The 22,441-nt window shown below is 36.6% G+C and overlaps 1 pseudogene across 1 annotated transcript in view; it reads right to left on the bottom strand.

The window, feature by feature from the left end:
* Window positions 1-2,885: 2,885 nt before the first annotated feature.
* LOC136836756 (annexin-B12-like) overlaps window positions 2,886-22,441 on the bottom strand; it is a 55,864-nt pseudogene continuing 36,308 nt past the window's right edge. The window contains exons 5-10 of the transcript XR_010852464.1: window positions 21,570-21,605; window positions 20,081-20,259; window positions 19,255-19,432; window positions 18,842-19,015; window positions 16,792-16,973; window positions 2,886-3,754 (exon numbers count right to left, since the gene is read on the bottom strand). The product of XR_010852464.1 is annotated as an annexin-B12-like (transcript). The remainder of the gene's footprint in view (window positions 3,755-16,791; window positions 16,974-18,841; window positions 19,016-19,254; window positions 19,433-20,080; window positions 20,260-21,569; window positions 21,606-22,441) is intronic.

Consider the following 22,441-nt stretch of genomic DNA (forward strand, 5'->3'; position numbering starts at 1 on the left):
GCACACTACAAAAGAGAAGGTGATCAAGCATGCAGGTGCTTCTTCACCCCCTGCTGGTACTGCTTTGAGTACTCAGCCAGGATTCCGTTCACGTGTTTCCGACTTGAGGGTCCGAGCACTCGAAGAAGCATCGAGGAGGTCCTCCACACAGTCGTCTTCTTGCCAGGAGGCCACGGACAGCCTCAAAGAAGACTGGGGCAAATCATGAGGTGCAGGCATTGCTGAAGACGGTACTGTGAGTACTCGTTAGGATACGTACAGTATCTCCAAATCCCTTCAGTGGAGAATGCAGGAATTTAGTCTCTGCTAAGGGACTCCCTATTCTTTTCCATTCTTCTAATAAGTGACTCCCAATTCCTTTCCATTTCTCCGGGAGGGAAATGATTTGGGAACTAGCCTGGTGACTAAACAACAGGAACTTTTTAGTGGAGAGTGTCTCCTGCACTCCCCCACCCATCATGCCCGTTTTCAGATATATCAACCACAGGAAGAAGTGCATTTGTGGAAGAGTTGCTGCTTTCAGGTAAGGGGAACCAGTAAGGCAAACATCTCCACATCAATATCCTGAAACTCAAGACAGCTTCCATAGCTTTTTGAGAGGCTCAGGATCTTGGTAAGCTATTCTATGGTACAGATGAGTGTCAGTACCCACTGTGCCACGAGAGTAACTTTTGTCAATAAAGACGGGGGGGGGACTGGTTTCCCTCCAGCTCTACATGTTAGTGCAATTGTACGAGTGGGCGGCTGCATACTTGGCAGAGCTGTTAACCAGGTATATTCCAGGGAATCAGAACGTAATGGTAACTAAGCTCATCACCAGTGTCAGGTGGCTGGGATTTGGCCCCCACACCCAGACGTTACACAAGATTTCCCAATCTTTGGAGCCTTCCAACAATATTATAGATCAACACAACAGAAGCTGTTGGTGTACTGTTCCATCATTTGACTTCATGGTCTTTAGTAGAAACACCTCTCAAAACCACTGGAACAATCTTGAAGCCTCGGAAGGGGCAAGGATCTCTCAGTTGCTATCCCCTGTCTACAGATGTGGGAACCTTGGTACGGGGCTCTTCTGAACTTCAGCGAGGAGAACAGGAGGCACAGTCCTTGAACACCCATGCTTCTGACACCAGTCCCTGGAAGCCACCTTCCTGGGCTGGTGAAGAACCTTCCACCGCCACACGTGGCTCCTCGAACCCCCATGTATCAGTAGCAACTGTTGTATGGGGTTCCACGGAGCCCTGTGCCACGGGATTTACAGGTCCACGGTTCTCTCGGATGCCTGTGTCACCAGAGGTGCACGGGAGTTTGATAAGACCCCCATGTCACCAATTTCAGCCTCTGGAATCTTTTCTCTGGGCAGGTTAAGGTTCTTCTGCCACTGCACAGAGTCCCACGTACTCCCGTGGCGCTGGTAAGGCCCCCAGTCTATGGACCCAAGCCCGACTTATCGAGAGAGAGTGAAGGTCCAACGCTTAAGCGCAGCCTCACCCCCCTGCATGTTCTTGCATGGGAACAGTGCTAAGGTCCCACATAGGTGATGCAAACCCACAGGTAAGCCCACCTAAAGAAGGAGTCTCCTGCTTAAATCTTGTCTATAGAGGCCTTGGCCTCCAGGCAGACTATGGCATTCGAGGAGATGAGGTTCTGTCATGCTTGAGTTTGGCCTAGAACTCGTAGCAAGACTTTCAATCATGTTCAGTCCCATCTCGAACTGGTTAGTAGTGATTGTACAAGATACTACTGTGTCCAGTTAGAGTGCTATGGTACTATCTTCAGGAGGACTCGACATCTCAACCCTGAGTGTGGTGACTCTTCATTAGTACTTTTTCAACTAAGAAAGAAGTGTTCAAGAACACGTTTTCTTTCTAGCCTCGTGAGGCTATCAAATGAGTGAACTTGACGAGGGTAGGAACGTTGGTCCATCGGTCCATCCCTTGCACTCCAGAAGAACGTGTTGGCTTTACAGGTATTAAGACAAAGTGGTGTAGGCTGTCCGCACTCGTCTCTCTACCTTCAGGATGTTGCCCACATGCCCTGGGACTCCTTTTCCCTGGGTCCTGTGGTGGCTGCTCAACAAGTTGTGCAGCTCACCCAGATCCCATAGTGGGCAGTTTGCATCTCGCCTAAAGTGTTTGGTGGCAAAGAGCGAATGTGAGTGAGGGACTGGCTCCCTCCCTCCCTTCTCTCTTTTATCTCTCCTTTCCCGCAGAGAGACGAATAGCCATCCGTCACATGCTGGTTGGGCAGGTCATGCAGGTGAGCCTGCATAACGGGGCACCCTGTCTGTAATCTTAGATAGATTAATAGATGCGAGTCCTCCCCTCTCTCTAGCAAGGGGAGGGAGGGCTGATGATAAAACAAACCCATTGGGTATCTATTTTTATTGTCTCCAATGCTCTGGGTTCATCCAAGCCTTTTTCGAAGCAGTGTTACACACACACACAGACACATTAATTCGAAAGGTCCAGAAGTCTAACCATTAAACATAACCAGTCATTCACACTTCTGTTCAAGAACCAGTCATTCACACTTCTGTTCAACATGTCAAAAGGATGGTCTTCTTCCTTTGCTTTTACATGACCAGGAAGTTCGAGTCCCAGGTGCGGCAAACTCCCAGTCATTTCAGAAGCTTACTCAGAATCCTCCCATTGAGAAGTAAGTCTTCCTTATGTAAAAGACCTCAGGTTTGTATAGTTAGTTAAAATACAAGTTACTTTAAAAATTTGGTGGTATTAGCTTGACACGAATGATCTCCTACAGTAATTCAATTCTTGGATAACTGTAAAAGTTGCATCAGATAGAGAGTTGTAAATAATATTATACCAACAATGCCAGTTTAAAAAAAAAATTGAAAGGATAATGCATCACAAATAAAACCACAATTTTTAGACTACTGTATATTTATCCTGTCTCTTACACCTATACAAAAGGTTATCTTGATGATCAGGAACCTAACACTATCATCATAGAAGTATAAAACATGAATCTGCACATCTATGTTTAAATTTCCAATTTTGACAGCTTAGAAGAATGTAAGACAGTAAAAGTACTATACTGTATTGTTACAGGCAGTAGTTGCTCATAAGTAAAAGATGTAAATGTTAGGTACAAATTTTTTAGAAAAATACCAGTATATATACTATTGAAAATTAGGGTTGAGGTTTGTGTAGGTGTATAGGAAGGCTTGGATATACAAAATCTTTATTAAAGTTAATAAGAATTATCAGGGTAACCATTACTTCAGAGCTCCATTGTGTGAAACCTCAGTTGCTCAACTCTAAACTATACATTGAATACTACAGGCTCCATAGAAATATTATTCTATATTAGTAAACAATTCTTATAACAAAAGTTTTTAAGATCTGAACTTTTTCAAAATAAAAATAGGTAAATGTATTTTTTTTTTATAAAAGTACATAATACATTGACATTTCTTTATAAAACTATATGGGCAAATTACTTTTCCAAAGACAAAAAACTGCTACAAAATTCTTTGGCACTGCTGCTAAATTTATGTTGCACATGAGGATGGAAATTGATCTTGTTCACTTAATGTGATAAAAAAAACCTAAAGCAATATGAAAAGTAATGTACTGTACACTGGAAGGTAAGTCAACATGAATTTAAAAATAAAAATAGTTCTGTTTCTCATAATCCACACCAATGTGAGTTTGCTTCTAAAGTGGCCTTGGTGTGCCTAGTTTTCAACCATGCCAACGAGGAGGTTCTTGAAGTCTCCGGAAACATCACTCTGAGGTAACAAAAAAAAAAAAAAAAAGGTGGACACTATTAAGATTGTGTACGGCAAGGCAGGAGGACATAAAATTACAACAGGTACTTTATCAGCCCTCAATAAGCGCAAGTAGCATTTTCTTGTAATCTCCTGAGGTGTCACCCTGAAAAACACAAATGTGTGTTAAAAAGCATTCCTGTATATAATGCCAATGCTGTTGAAAAGTAGTGCTGCTCTAAAGTTCTTCCTAAAATCTCCGTGCAGAACCATTATCATATTCATTTTTAAAAATTCCAAAACTTTCAAAATTGTATGCATACAGAGGATGACACTGAATTTAATTTGCCTTTTCAAGATACAATGCTTTGTGACTATTCTAACACCAAAGCTATTGAAATAAAAAGAAATAAGCTAAGTGCTCAATTTGTACAAACTACACTACATGTAGTATTAATTACAGCATGGCTAGTACCAATGAAGATGAACCGAATGTTATGGTAAAGGAATTTCCTACCCTCATGAAAAAAACATTCTCATGCAAACAGTCTGTTAGAAGCCTCGTGCACTTTCAATCACCTCTGACTAGAATGCTCATTTGTAGTACAATGATCAGAAGAAAAATAGTCCATCTTAAGACCTGGTTAAGACTTGCAGGGTATGAATAAATGGCTACAAATAAAAAGTGACATTGCCTATAGCCATGTGTGACTTCTCTCTCTTTCAAGACACAGTGCATGCTGCAAGACTATTTCTTGTAAGTTTTTCTTTGAACTCAGTCTTAACCCTCTTAAATTCTGGTTTTGACAGTACACCATATATATATGTAAATGCATTGTTTTAATATGATAAGATTTCATGTAAATTTATATTTTTCCCACATACTGTGGTGTCAAACCAGCTATTCCACCATGTAAACTGTAAACACTTTACCCTCCAAGAATGGTGCTATAAGGTTGACAGACTATAGTTCTGGTTCCATCTTAGGTAAAATCATGCATCTGAAAGCCAGCATTATACAAACATCTGAAAATATTCTGTACGTAGGGGAAGTTAGGGAAAACTGCCTACCTTTATGTCAATAATTAGAAGAAAAATGTACTAAATAAATGAGCTTAGGACAACTGAAAAGTGATGACAACAGTACTCTACAGACAAAATATGTTGAATTGCTTCAGAAAACCAGAAAGTTAATCTACTCAAGCAGTGATAGTGTAACATGGCAAATGAGAAAAGACTAGATCCAATGTGATGTTTCTTTGCAGTGGTGCCTTCAAGCACTGTGACTGAAGTGCAAATACAGCATGTATGATACATCACTGAAATAGACAAATTTAGCTTGTGCTATGTTGCATATCCTGGAACTACAGGCCAATGAGAATGCACTCTCAAATATGTTGACTGAAGTCAATACAGTAGAGTATGATGCAAGATATATCGGAGCTTACTGAAATGAAACTAGACAAGAATAACTGACAGAAATTAGATAAAGCTTTGAAAAGAAGAGAGAATGGCCTCCAAATTGGAAGAAACTATAGTGACTAGGGTGACAACCTAGAAGAACATTCTAATGTCAAATCACACAACACTGCAAAAGCTACTAAACAAATTACAAACATTATGGTAGCTATTTAAGACACTGATATTGTGCTAAGTTGGGAAAAAGATGGTCACTGTCGACTTTTTGGCGGGACAAGAACTAAAAGCTGCAGTGGTCACCATATACTAGATATGGAGAAAAATAAAATAATAAGATGGCAAGCTGTGTGTACCCTGTAAAAGTTGCAAATGTACTAAGGTAGATAATAAAATGCTGTACAGTGACATAAATTTGTAAATAAGCAGAGAAATGTACACAAAAATGTACTGTATATCTAAAGTAAGGGAAAAATCACAGGTTAAAAGGATATGAACTAGCAAGAAAAATATCTAGTGTCAATACCCACACTGCAGGGAACACACCAAAAATAAATTTCAAGGAAGAAACACCGTCAATAAAAAAAAAAAAAGTCATCATGAAGATTGATTTAATATGCAATGTTAAGTCAGTAGGAAACCAAAGTAGTGAAATTCAAGAACAAAACCTTAAGCACTCTGATATAGAAGTACAAATGGATTCTTGATTAAACAACAATATATGTTATAGGAAAAATTACCGAAAAATACTGAAAGGTCATGAATTCTATTATACTCGGGACAAAAAACTGGTGGTAAAGTAGATATCCTCCATAAATAACTAAAAATATAATACATATGAATGAATGTAAATATAGCACATTTTGAATATAATATATTTTAATGCACATGAATAAAGGTAAATATAGGACATTTTGAATATTATCTTATTTTATGTACAGTAACAATATACAGGAGTGCAGATGAATACAAAATAAACTGAGCCAAGATGCAGGCTGACGGCATCCAAAATATTCAACCAGATCTTATTAGGGCAGTAGGCAAAGACAGGAGAATGGCATGTTGAAATGATGGCAAATGTTTGGTAAAATTTTACAAGTAGTTTTCTACTTTCTTGCAACTATATGTGCAGCTATCTTAAGAAATCTAGCACAATATTAACTTAATTAGCATATGTGCAGCTATTTTAAAAACTATTTAAGTCTTATTTTCAATCAAAAAGTCACTTTAGAAACTGCAATTAGTTACCAGTATGATCTGTTATTTACATAATCAGAAGATGAAGTGGCCAAACAGCATGTACTGTAACAAGAAAATCAAAATATATACCTAAGTTTGACCTACTTGCTATTTTAAAGAGTTCATAGGCCATATATACCTATGTTTGACCTATTTGCATTCACAGTTTGTTAAATTTTGGGTCCTGCACAAGTGTGTAGGTTGCTCTATGGATAAAACTGCCCTACCAGGAATTTAAAGGATGAAAAAAAGAAAGAGTTATGAGACAGAACATGTTATTAAAAAGCTGCATAAATAAAACAGGTATAAAAACCATGTTTGAGGAACCATGGATGGCTGATAGCAGAACCCCTAAAAATGAACATGAATGATAAAAATTTAGGTAACAGACCAAATTGTGGATTAGGCCCCTAATAAAGTCAGAGATTATAGTTTTTCCCTTCATTTGAGCATCTGTCTGTCACATTTCACAATTCCTCCTAAATGACTAAAGGGATCTGAATCATATTTTCTGTAAAGGTAGACCAACATTCATAGATGTACAAGAAGGAAGACTGTCCATTAGTCTGTCAGTATGCTGCCATACTAACCTTGTCATTGCAAGTACTATGCTGTACTCTTTAATGGTTGAAGGGATTCCAATAAAACTTTGGGGGCAAAGGTAGACCATCATGAATAGGTATGTTTGAAGGGAAATCATGTCTGTTGGTGCATCTATCCTCTTTGCCTTGTCATCCCATGACAGGAGGTTTTTGTCAATATTGGTACAAGGGTAGACCATTGTGCTTAGATGTGCATGGTGTAAGATTATCCATCTACTGTACATGTCTGTCTGTCTGCCCATTAGTGTCTGTCAAACTTACCTTAGTTCACTCAAGTTTTAATTACAATATTCCCTTGGCCATTAATAATATCTGGCTACTGTATTATAATAGCAATATCGAGTAGAATTTGGTTTCTAGATTTGTCCTTTTCATGAACAGTTAAAGGGGAATATACTTACCACATCGTTGACCAATGTGTAAATAATAATTATTCCTCTTCACACCATTTATTTCTCATTATCATTAACATCAAACATTGGCATAATTAACATTACTAGGCAAAGTTAGGTCTGATTTGACAAAATATACAGTACTCCAGAACCATGGTCTCACAGTTAGGTCCCTCATTATTCCTGCTTGTATTTCTTGATATTAAAGGCCTTAATTACATATGGGTTGAAGAGATCTGATAACTAGTGTGTGTTCTGGAATGACAGTCCAATTCATTTTATGTGATATGAAACTTAATAGTGTTTTGCTGTTCATGTGTTGTTTTAGCAGTTTGTAGTTTCTGCTAGTGGTTTAAAGGTTTAAATATGTACTAATGTGGTTTGCAATTTCCTTCACATTCTGCTGCTTCTTTTCCTAGGTGAAATCTGAACTCGAGTCTTGATTTACATGATAAAGCTTCCATCCCCCTGTAGGGGGAATACTTACAGTATGTCTTGTGTAGCACTTATCCTTTTCCTTTGATCTATCCCTATTTAGCTGTCCAACTACTTAACCTTGCTCCAATTTTCACCTCACATTTAACACCCTAATGTAATATCACATGCAGACTCAACTTTTACTATTTTCAGAAAATCACAAGTTAAATCATTTTTAATAGCTTTCAGTTTGGTTACCCTTTTCCACTTCAAGTGTAGGAATGAGAGTTTTTTATAACTTCTTATATCAAGCAGCACCAATTTTTTACAGTAACTGATAGCAATATGCAAAGTTGAGAGTTTTTTATAACTTCTTATATCAAGCAGCACCAATTTTTTACAGTAACTGATAGCAATATGCAAAGTTACCATTGCCTTTGTTGCACTAACAGTCTCATATATATTTTTAGCTACTTTTGAGTTGAATAAAAGCTTTTTAGCTAGGTATAAAGCTGTTCTACGGTACAACAGCAATTCTATGGCTTCTAATTATGTATATGCTGTTTACTGTATTTGTGTGTTTAAAGGCAATAGTTGTAGTTCATGAATGCAACCTGGTTAATTGCTAAGGCTTTACCTGTAGCTTGAAAGACCTTTTTTTTTTCATTTTACAGGGTACATCAAGTAGTAACGTATGTGCAAACTCACTCTTAACTAGCTGGTTTTGGAGGTGTAGCCTGCAGGTTTTGAGCTCAACTACATTTTCAAATTGTTTTACTTTTGAATATTGCAGAGCACCAGTTAACTCTTTTTAATTCAGAGAGTTATATTGAAGCATGTGTCCATGTATATTAAAAATATAGTAAAAAAAAAAAGGGGGGGAGCAGAACCAAATATATATTACTTCATAAGTCCTATGCTGTTTGCTCTTAATTAATCAAATAAAAATAAATGCCATAAATGATTCCAGTAAAATTGATCTGGGAAAGGAGTTAAAAAATTCTTTGGGCAAGTTTATGAGTCCAGATATGTGACTTGGAGGTCTCGTTAATCTAATTTATAACTACAACACTCAGGTGGTCTTATTAAACTAATTTATAATAATAATACTGTACTGTTCTACAACACTAATTTCCTATAATAATACTGTACTAACATGACCATTATGCTAATGGAAGCTCAGGGAGTGAGGTAAGATGGTGAACATATACTGTAAGGTGTATGTACACTACTATCAAGATACTCTTAAGATACTGGTCTATTAATTACATGGTAAATGTATATACCAAAATCATGTTAAAAATGGGCACTTTGAATAACTTTTATCTCTGCTCTTATGGAATTTATCTGAAACAACAACTTGAGATTACATCTCACCCTGTATTGTATGAATTTCATGCTTAATTTAAATATTATTTAGAGAGCTGCTTCTATACTGTATTATGTACATATAATCATATTGCAAGTAAAACAATGGTAATAAAAATACTGAAGTTTTTAAATATAAATTATACTTCTCTTATGAATAAAAATCTCAAATTACAGTCTGTTCCAATGAAATATGCAAACTTGGTGATTCACTCATCAAGTGGGAAGTTTTCACATGAACTTTCAAGTTTGTGATCTCTATAATGTCCCAACATCTGCATGATATATGCAAGAGACTAACAGGACAGTCCATCACTACACACCACTACACAGAAATGTCAGCTTCTAGGTCACATAACTGAGTAGGGGATGGAGGACTCCTGTAATTTATACAGCCTGATATATACCAATGTCAGAGGAAATATTAGACTTGTCTCTCCTGCTTAATGTATAAGAGATAAAGTTCAGGAGGTAACCACTATTATCATAATCTCCCAATATCAATTATGTTCTAAGCACCTCTCCATGTTAAAGGGAAGCCAGAGGGAGTTGCATCCTCTGGCTATAGCCACTGGATAGGTTGTTCTGTTCTGTTGTATAATTCATCTGAATCAAGTTAAATCAGTGTGCATTATGGGAAAAAAAGGCACTTTTAAATCATTTGTGTATCTGCCCTTGTGTAGCACAGAGGTGGAGGAGAAAGGGGAAGAGACCAGACCACTATAATCACTTCACAGACAAACTACCATGCTTTCCTTTGCAAATGAAGCTTGGGTAGTTACACGTGTTGAAGAACCATCAAGGTCTTAGGAGAGGTGTCTATGGACTTCAGGGTGATCTCACTCAGCAAGAAGAAGGTAGCCAGTCTCTTCCTGACACCTAACCCTATGGCCTAGGCAACCAAGAAATTTTTCCTAACTGAAATGGAACAACTTCCAGGACTAGTAGGCTCTTGCATGGGGTACCAAGTTATCATCCTTACTAGATGACTGGTATGGCCCAATGATTGTGTCACAAAGCCAGATGGAGTATTCTCAGCTGTAACTGGACACAAAGGATCATGTCTTACTCTCCATATGATGAAAATGTGAGCTGCTCCAATATTACTCTCCTCCAACCCAAATGTACCTAGTCAACAGCTCAACAGACTGGTGGTTCACCAACCTGCAGATTGGTAAGGACATAAGGATAATGTTCCTGCTCACTTCCTGAAACATGCCACTACCATGGTGTTGCTCAACACCAACACAGTGACCCATAAACATGTCTTAACATGCCTGCAATGCCAGAAGTCCTGCTTGCATTTCTAATATACTGATCTGCAAATAAAATTCCTTTGCAGTTCATGTACCTGAAGCAACATTTTTCCTTCAGGTGTACACCCAATATCCTCTCTTGATATGTCTGAAAATAGCAGCCATCCAGGAGAAAGCTCGCTCGCTAAGATCACTGTCTTCCACCCACCATCTAAGATCATGCCTCACCTCCTCACTGTGGGGTGCAGGATGTGATGGAGAATCTTAAGTTGGAGACCATTGTTGTTTCAGGCACCAATGAAGCGAGAAAAGGTGGAGGCATGAGCTCCTCCAAAAGTAATGGGCAATCAAGAACGAACTGTGAAAGAATTGTGAAAGCACTGTCCTACAGCCATCTTGAGCTTGCTGCAGCTTTATCTATCTACATCCCTTAGAACTTTAACTGCCATTTGGGCTGGAGATCAGACTTCTCTGATTTAATCAAAATCTCCAGATCATGGTAAAGGCAAGAAGAATCTTGAACCTGCATCAGATGCACCTCCAAGGATGCCAGGATCAGCCAACTGCTGAGACAAAAAGCATATCCTAATTGAGTGGAACCCAAACCAAAACCAAAGGTGAACATGAAAGTATAACATTGACAGGCAAACACTCTCTCTGATGAAGTTTCCTCTCTGAACCAAGTCTTGAAGCACAAACTCATTCAGAGGAGAGACTGATGACTGGCTGCTAATCACTAGTTGCCTGCTTTACCTTAAGAGGTGACTTTATTAGCCTAGATGGCAATCACTGATAACCCAAGGACTTTTTAATTTTCTCTCAGGATGGACGTGCCTTTGCCAACAGGGCCAGAGCTAGGAGCAACCTTGGAAGGTAAGCCAGAAATTGCATAGGTTTGAGAGCCTAGGTAGGCGGCGGTCCTTACCACGCAGTGCAATTAACCCCAAACGCTGAGCCACTATTTACAAAAACGTCTCCCCGTATGCCGGCGTTCGGAGTTAGCGTAAAAGCGAAAAAAGTTTTTTTCAAAAAATCACAGCACGCTTTAGTTTTTAAGATTAAGAGTTCATTTTTGTTTCCCTTTTTTGTCATTGCCTGAAGTTTAGTATGCAAACCATCAGAAATGAAAAAATATCATTATCATATATAAATATTGAAATATATGACAGTGCAAAAAATTTTTATATAATTTATACAAATCGTTTGTGAGCAAAACGGTTAAAGCTAACGGGTTATTTTGTTGTTCTTTGTATTGCACTAAATTGCAATGATTTTGGTATATAACAAATTGTGAACGATCAAAGCAACACACAGAAAATATTATCACAAAATGATGCATGAATTACACGCAAGGACGTAAAAAAATGTTTTTTTTCAAAATTCACCATAAATCGAAATATTGTGCTAGAGACTTTGCGTTTGTTGAAAAATGAAGCTAATTGATTGAATATTACTAGACTGTAAGTGTTTTAGCTAATTGCAGTTTTGACCATTTCGGTCGAGTTAAAGTTTACAAAGTCGAATTTTTCTATTTATCATGATTTATATGAAAATATTTCAAAACTGATAAAAGCTACAACCATGAGTTATTTTCTGTTGTATTGTACATGAAATTGCGCACATTTTTATATATAAAACTTTATGTAACGACTAATATAAAACGGTGCAAATATTACGACGACGTGACGAAAGAATTTCTGAGATGTTCGGCCGAGTTACCATGTGGACGTAAGGAAAATGTTTTTTAAAAAATTCACCATAAATCGAAATATTGTGCTAGAGACTTCAATTTATTGCAAAATGAAGGTAAATGATTGAATATTACTAGAATGCCAAGAGTTTTAGCTTTCAATTGCGTTTTTCGGACCATTTCGGTCGAGTTAAAGTTGACTGAAGGTTGAAATTTTGGCAGTTATCGTGATTTATGTGAAAATATTTCAAAACTGATAAAAGCTACAACCATGAGCTATTTTCTGTTGTATTCTACATGAAATTGCACACATTTTCATATATAAAAGTTTATGTAATGACTAATGTAAAACGATGCAAACATTACGACAACATGACTAAAGAATTTCTGAGATGTTCGGCGCGTTAAGCGCGCAGGCATATGAAAAAGTTTTTTTTTTTTTCAGAAATTCACCATAAATCGAAATATTGTGCTAGAGGACTTCCAGTTTGTTGCAAATGAAGGTACATGACTGAATATTGCCTTGAATGTAAGAGTTTCAGCTTATATTGCGTTTTTTGACCATTTCAGTCGAGTTAAAGTTGACGAAGGTTGGAATTTTGGCAGTTATCAGATTTATATGAAAATATTTCAAAACTGATAAAGCTACAACCATGATTTATTTTCTGTTGTATTCTACATGAAATTGCACACATTTCCATATATAAAACTTTATGTAACGACTAATATAAAACGGTGCAAACATTACGATTAACGTGACAAAAGAATTTCTAGCGGACGTAAGGAAAAGTTTTTTTCAAAATTCTATAAATTGAAATATTGTACTAGAGACTTCCAATTTGTTGCAAGATGAAAGGTACATGATTGAATATTACTAGAATGTAAAAGTTTTTAGCTTACAATTGCGTTTTTCGACCATTACGGTCGAAATCGTGACGAAGGTTGAAATTTTTAGTCGACGTCTTTGTACCTCCACTTGACGCAACAGACAATTTTAGTCGATGTAAGGATATCCAGCAGGCGTTTAAGGGTTAATCACAAACATACACAAAAAAAAAAAAATTTCCTCTTAACTTTATTCTGGTTTTCTAAGAAGCATAAATTTCAAAAAAAAAAAAAAGTATAGACTGAGAAATGCAGAATAAAAACCTGTGCAGATGAAGTTTTTACTTCAAGATACCCTGAGCCATTGCTCACAGCCCATGCTTTAAAGGGCAATCTATACCCACCCAAAAGGAGTGAGGCTACTAAAGGTTACACCAAGCCAATGTCATTTTCATTCGATGGTGGCACCCACTGCTCACAGCAGCAAATGGGGACTGCCTACCACAGCCCCCCTTTTCTTGTTTCTTCCCTGTACCTGGCTGAAGGGACTACTACTAAGATGAAAACAGAAAGGGATGCAGTAGCACCTATGTTCGCTCCTGTAGGGTAATAAAATCTCTCGAGTCCTGGTTGTGGTTAGATGGTCTAGCTTCTTCCTGACCCTAATACTGATAAGCAAAGTCACCCCCAAAACGCTTGGCTTTCATAACCATAGAAACTGAAGGTCCCATGGTCACGGCAAAATGGATCAAAGTGTCCTGAGTCACAAGGATTTTTTTCCACTGCTGCTGAGACAAGAATCCAACAGGGAGGTTGTTCATCAGCCCGCAGACTAACATATCCACTTGTGTGTATGCTGGGGGGGGGGGGTTACTATGTCCTCAAGAGTATAATGCTTCTTTTGAATTACAAGAGCCAGAAAAAGCCTTAATTTTCTAGAGCCAAACATATCCTCTGGTCTAGAAATCAGAGAATCTAACTTCCTCAACACCCCTTGAACATATAAAAAAAAAAGCAAGTGTAAGAGTTCACTCAAATGAGGACACAGTGCCTACAGGTAGATTTCACACCTCTGAGTCCAGAGATCTCATGAATGAGCCTGATTATCTTCAAAAATTACTTCTTAATCTCAGTCTGTGTCTAAGATGACATAGCAGACTGAGAAGGGACCGACACACCCATCTAACTGGTCAAAGCTCACTGAACTGGTAGGACACCCAGAGCCCTTAGACCTAGGCAATGATGCCCAGTCAGAAAACAAGAAGAATGACTTGGCACAGTACACCTCCCTGTCTATAACAAGACATCCAAGCACCATCACCAAGTGTACTGTGGTATCCATCCTGACCCAGACAAGCCAGGACTTGTATCAAGCACAAGGTAGACAATCACAAACAATGCCATGGACAGTTTAACTGAAGTGGGACTGGTACCATGCATGAGGAAACAGCCACTGAAGTGATGATACCATGCTGGAGGGTAAATGGTCCAAACAAACAGGGACTGGTATCAAGTATAGGTGCACGGTTGTCAGGATGGTCTTGTTACCCATATCATCTATCATGCAGACACAATGGCAGTGATCATTATATGTCTGTAGGAACCTCTTAAAGGAAAGAAGATTTCCAAGCTTCTTTCTAGCTCTTCATCAATCCAAAGACTGGGAAAAGTCATTAGGTGGTTTAGTGAAAGAGCAGGATGCACTTGACGAGGAGGAGGGGGGATAAGGGTCAACAGAACTTCCCAGCCTTACACCAATTTCCCTCTCACTTGGTCTCTCCTGCACAGCCAAGGATGAGGTCAAAGCAAGCATCTAGAAAGACCCAGGATGTGTAGCAGAAATATGCAGCATGATCCTGCCCAAGGCCAGAAACATCTGTATCAAGAACAGCAGCAGCAAAAATGGGTTACACCGACTGAAGCCAAGTGTGACAGAGAAAAAGCCAAGCAAGGCTTTCTAGGAAATCGTACAGATGGCCAGAAAGCTTTGGGGCTCCAGTGCTTGAGAGACATGTCTGGTGTAGCAATCATGGCCTCTGCAAAGAGCACAAACTGCTGTGATATGGAGGGACAAATCTACAACATACACATCCACATCGAGGATGTCTCTTAAAATCAAATTTCATTACTCACAGTAATTAACTTGCAGCGACATTAACAAAAAATCATAAACAACAAAGATGTAGCTCAAACAACTGGGTAAGTACAGGTAATCCTGAGCAGCACTGTGTTTACTTGACAACATAAAAAAAAAGTTTAGCAGGTGAATGCCTGGGACACTTCCCCCACCCCAAGGAACTATCCACATACACCTTAACTTGTTCCTCCACCCCAGGAACTATCCATATACACCTTAACTTGTTTACTGAGCCAGCTTTCACTCAGAGAATACTCCAACGTAAAGGTAGTCTATAAACATCACTGGAACAAGCTTTCATATTGAAACAACAATACATAAAAATACCTTGGAAAAATGGAAACTTCTTGACTGTCCATGGAGAAATATTACTAAACACTTCAGAAGAAACATATGGAGTAAACAGTACTGATGAAATTGTCCTGCATATTACTAATGCTCTACAGTGATAATTAAATTAAATAGCCCTCAGCACTGTTTACAACAATGAAAATAAAGCAGTATCAGGGTAAGAAGTGTACAAAAAAATTATACTAAAACAAGCAGTGACACATTTCCAGTCTGATGGAAGCTTGCAACAAAGCAAAGAATAAAAACCTGCAAACAAAGGTCAGTGCTGAACAGAAACCAAAGTTTGGAAGGTGCTATGATTATGCAAGACATAATTAAGGCAAATGACATAAGGTTAGCTTCGGGCTTTGAATATTTCTGTCCAATGCCTTTTTAATGGGTAAATAAAACTTCAAGTTATCAAAACTTCTAGTTCTATAAGAGCATATCCCAGCCCGAGAAGAACCCTAAAAGAGTTCAGAGGTCTGGTTAAACAAATCATTTATAACTAACTAACTATAAGAGCATAAACTTCCTGTATCATTTAAATTTTCTTGAAATACTTAATTCATTGAAACTATATTTCTATCATATAAATAAATATATATAAAAAAAATAGGCGGTAAGAAACCCTTTGCAGCTGCTCTTAGATTTTGTATTTATTATTATTTGTAGTCACCTTACCATCATACGACTTAAAATTTAAAATTATAAGGATTAAACTTACACAGAACTAGTCTATCCCAATCACTAAGCAAATATAGAAAAACTAGAATTAAACTTGAAAACTGTGCTACAGTATATACAGTAAGGCATTTCAAGTAATTTTCACTTGTAAAACTCAGCATAATGACAAAATGATGTGTATTTAGATCAGACTTTCATGTATTCAATGGACAGTAATTTTAGGAGACTGTTACTGTACATTAATCAAAATACTGTACAAAATAATCCTACAGTGCTTACAACTGTGCTTAAAGCCTTGCTACAGTATGTAAATACTAAACAGTAGAGCTTGTCAGTGAATGGATATTTTAATATTTACAGGTAAAGATGTGGCTAATAAAGTATCTACAACATTTTTTCACTGAAAATTGTAGCCATTTAAATCATCATTGCCATACAGAATTAAAAAGCATACACTATGGAAGTGTATGAATTATTTGTAACCAACTGTTAAATATTCTCAGACAAAACAATAGTTAGGATTTTTTATTATTAAGCATTTCACATGGTTGACTTCCATACATTTCAGAATTAGCCACCTCTGAAGCATAATATTAACCAAGGCAAAAACTGCACAAACTTTAAGGAGGTGATGGGGCAAAGAATCACTAAAAAATCAACAAAACAAGATTAGATACTGTACAAACTTGTGGAACTAACCTTTATGTCTTTTTCCAATGACTTGTTGAACAGCTTATGGTACTCCTGTTTGATGTTGACCATGTCAATCTCACAGCGGGAAACAACGAGACGGATGAGAGCACGATCCCTGGTGCCCATGCCAGCCATGGAGTCACGCAGCTCTTTTGCAAAGAAGGCAGCTCTGTTTTCTATTGTGTGATCTGGAAAATTGAAATCATATTCTCAATAATATAAGTTTGAAATGATAAAAATGTCATTTGAAAACACAAGTTATAACTCGTCTCAGAAGTTATAATTCTTGTATTTGTATGAGCACAAAAGTTACTAAAATTAAAAACAAAGTACAATATTTCTTTCAAGTTGCAAAGTTAATCTTTGATATACAGTACTGAACACTATGCTAAACTTGTTGGATTAAGCTTCACCACTGGATAGATATTCTCAGGATTCCTAGAGTTCATGCCATTACAATTCAGTACAATACCCTTTTCCAAGTTAGCAGTACTTTTCCCTTCTTGGTTCTCGAGAAAAGACTTCCCTTAGATTGCTGGGCAGAAAATTAGCTGCAATAACTTGTTAGTCTTTACTTATAAAGACATAAAGAGTACATTTATCAACTACAATCCCACTCATCATATGATGTCTTACTTCCATGTAACAAATTCCCCACTGCACTGACCTGCTTTGTTCAAGACTGAGGACCCCAACTTTGCAAACCTTGACCTGGATGTGACACTCTGCTTTACAATTAATTCTCCAGGGCCACTGGATGGTTATCATCATCTTCCCAAGGTCAAGTATTCTACTTTACTGCTTCTGTCATCCTTTTTCATTCACAGTTTCATTCTCGGATTTCATTTTTATTTAGTGCTCTTTATTTTTGCTGTTTTGGTGCTAGATGCTATTTTTCTTAATGTATGTGTTTTGGAAGCTAGATCTGTATGAACCTATAATTGTAATTTACCTTACATAAATTACTGTCTAATTTCCTGGTTATAATCAAAAGAGAAATTCTTTTGGTGTTGAATAACCCAACTCTTAGGAATCACTCAAGTCTTGTCCCACATTTGTAAGAATGATGGCCTTTGAATGAACCATTAAACTATCCTATCATGTAATTTTAAGGTTGTCCATGAACTTACACAAAAAAAAAGGCATAGATGTTAGAAATACCAGCATAATCTTGTACTTTACCACAACTGTAAAGGATAATCAGAATACTGTAATGAAAATGTTATAAATCAAGCACAATGGGCGAATAAAACAAGAGTGTCATATTAATAAAGCCAGTCACATTACAGTGCCAGAGATTAAAAAGATATTTAAAGGAATTCTCTTACATTTTTATAATAATTTTAGATGACTCAGCTGCTGAATACTGAACCGTTAAACCTAATAAAAACGTAAATATGACAAAATAAAGGAGTAAAAACATTTCCTCAGAACAGATGGGCCTCCAAAGACCTTGAAAGTCTTTCTCGATACAGTATACCAATTTTGAATTTTTAGTTTAAGAGGAGTAGAGCTCAGTATTTTTCCATGCTAAAAACTAAATTTTATGCAAATTGCACATATAGTACTTAAGAGAAACACTGTCAATAAAATTATATGGGTAGGGGGATCCTGTCTTAGAACTACTAATCATACTCAAGAGTTTAACAGGAATTCAACTACATTCTCCATAAATAGCGCTGCACTAATTTTAGTAAAATTTCAGTTATGATAATCAGCAACTACAGATCTACATTCAGGAAATGGGAATATGCACACACAGAAGCATAATCTGCATAGGCAACCATCTTGTTTCTACTGTAAGTCAACTTTGCAATGATAATCATTGCATTCTCTAAAATAAAATATCATGTATATCTAAACTACCCAAGTTTTATAATGTGGAAAAACTTAAAATCATTTCCACCTGCTTTATGCCAACTATCCCAAAGAAAATGTCAACATACAATACTCAATAGTTTAGATTACAAGATGTTATGGAGTATTTTAATTTTTAAAAAAATAACTATTATACAGGTAATAATAGTGATACCTAAAAACACACCACTTTACTCACACAGGGCTTCCATCCCAAGCTGCAAATCGCCAGAGAGTTCTGACTTGATTGCATCTAAAAATGTTTTGCCTTTAATCTTCTTATACTCTTCAAATACACAACGTAGCAAGGGATATGAATATGAAGATAATATTCTGTTGAATTCTGCCTCATCAGTACCAAGTTTACCCTCACCTGTAAATCAATTTATTTTGTCAATGATGATGATGATTTGGAATTATTTGCATAAAGTATGTCGAGATTATTCTGAGGTAACATGTGTATTACTAATATGCAAATTTAAATCTGTAAAATTTGCATTGTACAACATTTTTTTCCTTGTACAAGTATTGCAAAAAATTATAAGATCTCAAAAATTGTTCTGCAAATGTTTGTTATCTACAACATAAAAATCAGTCAAATACAAAATTTACCAGCTTTGTATAATCTGCGAGCTGTTTTTATTTTGCCAGTGCTGGATCACAGTTCCCTTCATCTCTGGCACAAGCACACATGGAAATTAAAAGCCTGCGGAAGTCGCCTGATGTATCTCCATGGAGATCATCTTCCAGCTTCTTGCGGTATTCATGGTAGTAAGCATCTTTTATCATCCTTCAAGAGTTACATTGTTAATAATGTCACTTAAATGGTACATACTGTGTGTTATTTTGGGCAAAAATACTAAATTAAAAAGAAATTTGTATTTTCCTAACATATGAACCTACACTTTCATATATGGAGTAAATCTACAGTGGCTGTTTTACAACCATTAATTTCATTGTATTAAAAAGTAAAAATTTTTTATATCAATAAGAAAAACGTAAAAGAGCTAACAGACCTGCCCTATGGATTTTGAAAAAAAAAAAAAAAAAAAAATTTTTTTTTTAGAGACAAGGATCTTTTAATATAAATTAGTTTGATGAAACTGCACTGTATTAAGTGACATTTCTAGTTTCATATGGCTTGCCTGAAGGATCTGTTTTTAAATGAAGTGAAAACAGAATACTAAAGTAATTTGGGCCAGCCCTATGAAAGTTTTTAAGAGAAAGAGTAGATTGTAAGGGTAAAATTATTAAGGCAACTGGAGGTAGCTCCAATATAATTCTAGGAAATTTACCTGCCTTTTAAAAACCTAACCTTGTATGTACTTACAATCCAGTATATATTTTCAACTATTTATATTAAAGACCAAAATACAATTTACACTGTATACTATAGTACTATACTACAGTACTGTATATAGCTTATCACCAAACTTACCTTAGAGAAGCATTGTCTCGGGTGCAAAGAATCTCAACTAAGGTCCTCTCATTGGTGCCAATGCCTGACATGGCATTGTGCAATTCTCTAGCCAAGAACAAAGGCAGAGGTGTCATAAGTGCAACCACAGCATCCTCAAATTTGCCACTCAATTCACTTTTTAGATCCTTCACCAGGTCCTGAAAGGATAGGATGGTAGCACTGTAAAAGCAATGTTTTCTCCAAGTATTTTTTCTGTAATAAAATGCTACAAAACCAAATGGGCTTAACACTAAAAATGGAACACAGTAATGTAATTCTTAAATTAGTGTTATTTTCAAAAGTGACATCATGGAAATTTCTAAACTGACATACAGTGAGATTATCTTCTGCTGTGCACAGTTACAAGTACAATAATTTTCTAGTAAATAATTTACTGATGTGGTTGACACTAAAATATATTTAATACATTATCAACCTCAATACTATTATTTAAAAAAAAAACTACAGTATAAACAAGTGTGTTCTAATTCATACAGAAGCTATTACTTAGCACTAATGACAACTCAACAGTTCTCCCTAGGTAATATAAACTGTAATATTAAAAATTAACATTCTGCAATTTTATACAAAACAAATTTATCTCCCCATTCGGAAAGTAACAAAAACTTGATTATGTAAAACCAAACAGGGATGAAAAAAGTTGAATATATTTATATTCAAACTTGATAAACATACCTTAAAATACATACTTTACTACAGTAAGTTCTTCATTTTATTTAAGAACAGTCCTATTCTCTAAAAAAGAAATGCTGAAATAGCAAATCTCAAATAGTCACATGTTTTTGACTGCTTGCTTTCCTTCAAATTCTATCCCCTTAACTTATAAGCATTAAAAGCAAAATGTTTACTAATGCAAGCCACCATATTTTTTATAGAAAACTATTCAAATTACTACTTTTGGAAAAATATGTGTTGGATAAATTCATAGGACAAACAAAGTTACACACACTATCTACATAAATAATGGCTACAACACTAAATACTGTATTTTAAGTAGTACTACACATTCTATTCATTGCGAGACAATTTTTTTGACAAGGAAAGCATTATTATATTAGCATAAACAAACATGCACATGATTGTGCAACTAGTTAAAAAGGCACCAGCTTTGGCATGCAAGCAGCAGAATTACAGTTTTTTTCTGAAAACCTTAAAATGAATACATTGTATATCTATATAGTTGCATTTCAGTACCCGAGTAAATAGAAAATGCAAACAGTAAAGTACTATTTCATTCAACGAGGTGTTGCAATAATTCCCATATACTCTGTATAGCATGAAAGGGAGGAGAGCAAATATTTTCTGGAAGAGAAATGCTGAAAGTATATCCTGTCATGGAGCATTGTGGGCAAGCTACCATGCAAAAGTAACAACCAGTAACTCACAGAGATGAAATTTGCCAGAGATGAAATTTGCATGTGCCGAAGCAATTATGTTTAGAACTTACCCCTGAGAGTGCTTTCTTGGTATCTTCTGGTTCCTCCTATGATGCAGGAGTAAGGAAAAACAAAATAAAACAGTAGACAAGGGACACAAGTTAACCAACTACATAAAAACAAACTAAAAACCCAAAACCAAAAAGGGGAACTACAATAATGTACTACGTATCCAATTACTGACAGAAATATTCTTTGCAGCACAGTCTGCTTCAAAAAGTAATGACGTCACTAAACTTTTTGAACACAACAGGTAGATCAATTTTCCATTTATAATTACACCTGGAAAGTGATCAATATAATTCACCTTGCTGTTAGTTACAATTTACGACACCTTCAACCCACTGACATCTGACAATACAGGCAGTCCTGGTTATTGGCGATCTGGTTTTATGGCTCTTGTCTAGCGCCGAAAATCGGCAATTTTCCACGCCGAAAATTGCAGACTTTCGCTTATCGCCACCAATAATCAGGTATTGGTGCTGATACATACTTAACAGAGGTGTTGATCTCTGGTTATCGGCGCCGATAAGCACAGAAAACAGATTTTCGGTTATCGGTGATTTTTGCTCATCGTCATGCTGTAAGAACGGAACCCCCGCCGATAACCCGGGACTGCCTGTACCATCAAGTAATTTTTGCTTTCCATAGATAAACAAACCTGAAATCTTTCATAAAGGAGTATTCCAAGCACAAGCTGAAAACAGTTCACGAAACTTCATAACAAGGACTCAAGGATCAACAAACTCATATTTCCTTTAGCAACAGACTAAGCAGGACTGGTCTTAGGTGGGATCATATGTGAGACTGCATGTTTGTTTATCTAGTTCTTCCAAAAAGATACAAACTTTTGTCTTCCATGTTGGAGAATTACTCTTTTGGT

The sequence above is a fragment of the Macrobrachium rosenbergii genome, chromosome 56 (genome assembly GCF_040412425.1).
Source record: "Macrobrachium rosenbergii isolate ZJJX-2024 chromosome 56, ASM4041242v1, whole genome shotgun sequence".
Classification (NCBI taxonomy): Eukaryota; Metazoa; Arthropoda; class Malacostraca; order Decapoda; family Palaemonidae; genus Macrobrachium; species Macrobrachium rosenbergii.